Source organism: Melanotaenia boesemani, chromosome 14 (genome assembly GCF_017639745.1).
Source record: "Melanotaenia boesemani isolate fMelBoe1 chromosome 14, fMelBoe1.pri, whole genome shotgun sequence".
In the NCBI taxonomy this organism is placed as follows: Eukaryota; Metazoa; Chordata; class Actinopteri; order Atheriniformes; family Melanotaeniidae; genus Melanotaenia; species Melanotaenia boesemani.
In genome coordinates this window covers 27,137,806-27,142,168 of record NC_055695.1, presented here as the reverse complement: position 1 = coordinate 27,142,168, position 4,363 = coordinate 27,137,806, and positions in this window count along the sequence as shown.

The following is a 4,363-nucleotide window of genomic DNA, read 5'->3' as shown; positions in this document are numbered from 1 at the left end:
GCTGCTGCTGAGGATGCAGAGACGCGCTTCAATGAGCAGCCCGCAGGGGAGGAGCGTCGCTCTCACGCTGCTAAACAACCAGGGACAGTCCACCCAGAACGCTTGCCTGTTGTTAGAACAAACACTGAACTTTAGTCATAGTTTTTGACGTAAACTCTTTCAGTTTAAAAGCTTGTCTTGTAGCGAAGTTGCTAATGCTAATCCAGTCAGACTGTGACAAATAAGGAGGCCAAGCTAGTCTGCAAGTTAGCCCTGACTAAGTGGCAATTATCTATTTACTTTGTTCAATAAATCTGTTAAGGTGTAGTTTACAGCAAAACTTAAACAAGTGAAGTAAAAACTAAATAAATAAATAAAAAGAAGTTTAAACTACGGAAGTGTGGAGCTGTCACCCAAATAAAAAATGGGACCTTATCACGTTATAACGTCATAGTTTATAGTAAAAGTTGTTGTTTCAATCACACACCCACGCACACACACACCACCACCAGCAAAAGTGCAAGATTCCCCTGTAATCTCCTATTCTGAGCTACTTGATGTATTGGATGATTGCACTCTCCCACAGTAATAAGTTTAAAAAATAATAGATAATAAATAAATACAAAACTGGCCATTTTTAGACTTTATTCGTTTTAAACTGTCAGGGACCTCTGCAGCATGTGGAAGATCTATATGCAGCCGAAACAACATGGCTTTAATGGCTGCCAAGTTATTGTGCTGTTCATGCAGGTCATATTTTGCTGTGGGATGGTTTCCCATTCCTTAATCAGGAGTTGTTGAAAGTCCACCAGCATGGTTGTGGTGGTCCCTCTAGCACATTCAGCATGCCCAAGCTGATCCCACAAATGTTCGGTTGGGTTCAGGTCTGGACTCATGGCAGGTCATTCCCAAATTCACCAACAGGAGAATATTGCAGGAAGTCTTGCCACATTTTTTACCTTTGTAACCTAGCATGCTCATCTGTGTTACTAATTCTGGTTATTCATATTGTGCCTTACAAGTAATGCCTTGCTGTAAAGGTGACTAATCAGGTGTGCCAACGATGTATAATACAGCATCAACTGGTATTATCAAAGGGGAGAAATAATCAACCAAATGCAAATTTCCATATGGAGTGTGTTTCTCCAGTTTTAGCTTCTATTCTCTTTTTTAAATTCTATCCTGTTAAATCTAGTGTATAATTTAAAGGTTCCATATTATACTAAATTCACTTTCTGAAGGTTTTCTAACAGTCATATGTGTCCTCATAGCCTGTGTATGAGGCCCAAAAATGAGAAAATTCTGTCACCTCTCTCACTTGCTTGCTCCACTCTTTAGCAAATGTGTGCTAAAACAGGTGAGTCTGAGATCTTTCCCTTTGTGACCTCACAGAGGGAAATAACCACTGCCCCCTGTATTGGATACTGCCATTGATCTGCCCCCCTGGCTAGCTAAACCTGCCCTCTAAAATCACAGAGCGGGCGCCAGCGAAATCCAGATCCCCTTCTAGAGAGAGGCTTGGAGTGGGCGTGGACAGGCATCACTCATGAGCATTTAACTATAAGATTTATCTTTTATGATAAATCTTATAGTTAGGGGTGGTTAGCCCTCCCTTAGTTATGCTGTCATATGCTTAGACTGCCGAGGGACATCCCATGATGCACTGAGCACTTCCTTTTCATCTCTTTGCTACTCATCTTCCATGTATAAACATCTGACAGTATTGGCATCATTAACATATTTCTCCTCTCTCAGCAGGCCTTCCTGGCTACATGTCGTGATGCTTGTTGTTCTGTCTTTACCTGTCCTCTCCACCCCAACCAGTCAAGCCAGATTTCCACCCTCCTTGAGTTAGGTTCTGCCAGAGGTTTTTCCTTCCTGTTAAGAGGGAGTTTTTTCCTTTTCACTGTCACCCTTTGCATGTTCAGGATATTTATTCTGAATTTGCTTGTATGAAAACTGATTCGATGACAATGTATTGGCTCAAATTGATTACATGTAATGTGAAGTTGTAATGAATTGGCGCCATACAATGAAGCTGAATTGAAATTGAATTGAATTAATGACATTAGCTGTGGACAGGACAGTAATCCTGTTTGAGTCTTTATCACCAACTCCTTAAAGACACACTATTTTGTAATATTCCATTTATTAAAAAAACAAAGAAAATTATAATTAGAGAGAATTAAAGATAATGTTAGAAAAGCTACATGTCAGAAACCAAAACAAAGAACCTAAACAAGTTACAATAAAACTCAACATATTAGAATGAAGTGAACAACCAACAAAAACAACCAAAAAGCAGTTTTCTGATTAGTTGTACATGAATATGTAGATAATGTAAAGGTACATCACACTTGCCTGCTGGGATCCCTTTAGGACCACGGTGTAGCATCTTCTGATGGCTACTTCTAGCAGGATAATGCATCATGTCACAAAGCTCAGATCATCCCCAACTGCTTTCTTGAACATGACAATGAGTTCACTGGACTCCAACGGCCTCCACAGCCACCAGATCTCAATCCAACGGAGCAGCTTTGGGATGTGGTGGAACGGGAGATTCTCATCACAAATTAATGCTGTTCTGAAAGCAAAAGGGGGTCCAGCTGCTGCTCGCAAGGTGGACCCAGTAAAGTGGCCAGTAAATATAAGCTATCATTTTCAGAAAAAGACACAAAGATATCAGATAAGATTTGGAAACCTGATACAGTGCCAATAATACCAGGATCTAATGGAAGAAAACTATCAGTGGAAAAATCTACAGTTTGACGAGTAATGGTCACTTTTGTCTTGGAAAAAAATAAAAGAAAATAACCTGCTCTTGAATTGCAGGTGTCTGTCTGATGACTCAATATGTCAAAGATGTTTTTTATGGCACTAAGCACGAAGAATGCAGTGTTTATACGCCGAGCAAGGAGGAAGCTTGTGTATTGATGCTGGCATGAATTCTGGAGGTTTAGTGAGATGATGGGGTCAGATGTTATGTGGTCCTTCCACATGTTTCCTGGTTTGGTCAATTCTACAGAGACTTTTTTGCCTACTAAACCTACCCTCCTCCTCCACTTCATCACTTCCTGGAGGACACTCCACATCAAATACAGCTCTGGAAAATCTGCAAACAGAAACATTTAACATTTTACTTTTTTTTATGTTCTCCACATTCAGCATGAGGTGATTGCTTTGAACTCTGGCCCATTTAGACAAAGAAAAACATCAAAGATTTTTTTTATTTTTTGAGCACATGAGGGAAACACAGGAAGTGGGAAGAAAGAGCCAGGAAATAATGTGGAAAAAATGCTTTTTTTGACATAGCTGAGTATTTAAAAAAAACTAAGAGTTCTACCTTAGAGAGCTAGGACAGGAATTTTGCCAAAGAAGCAATCTAAAAAAAATCATAGCTGCATTGAAATCTAATCTTAAAATAGTTGCTTTACTGAAAACATAGAAATTCGTGAATTTTCTCAGCATTGTTTGGGTTTGCGTTCTGAGATGACAAGAGAGATTTAAAATGTCAATGTCCCACAATTCAGTGCAGTAAAAGAATGGCCACAAAATTTTTGCATGCTTGTGAGAGAGAATGGGGTCAGATTGTGTGTCGATTTTACACTGTTGTGACTACAAAAATCAAAGAAGGTACATTGCAGATGGATCAGGAAGAGGAGAATAACTCAGCGAAGCACAAGGAAGTGAATGTACCATACATAACTGACGTATAAGCCAAAAAGAAAAAGGATATTGACAACAAGCAGGTAATTGCTGTTGCACCTTAAAAAAAGTTAAAATGTACAGTACAATACAACAACAATACATATGTAAAGTCAATTATTAATGTAGAGGAAAAACAAGTTCAGATAAAGTGGTGTTGCTGGTATCATTGGTATGCCTTTACAATATTTCTTTTCTTCATATCTTTACTTCAAATGTTGACAAAGTGAATTCTATAAAATTTTAGTGTGCCAAGTTCAAAACTGAATTCATGCAATAGTATTTTAAGACAGGCAGTTGACCAAAATAGAGAAAATTAGTCAAACGAGAAGGAAAAAGAAGGAAAGAAAAATTACAGTGAAAATTACTAATTGCAGGAGAAATGTGTTCTCCATAAAAAGGAAATGGCAGCTCAGCTTGGGCTGCAAAGATATCAACACAAGGCGTCATAGCCAATGTCAAGCACAGTGGTGGAGAGGTGATGCTGTGGCCTTGTTCTGCAGCCAGTGTCAGTAATATTAATAAAAAACAAAACAAACAAAAAAAAGAAAAAAACAATATTCAGTATCAAGACAAGAACAATATTTGGGATACATTCCTGTTTTCTACAATCAACAGTAAGTCTTAAAATCATAAATAAAAAAAGGTGCTTTTAGATTACAATTCACTACGTATTCTG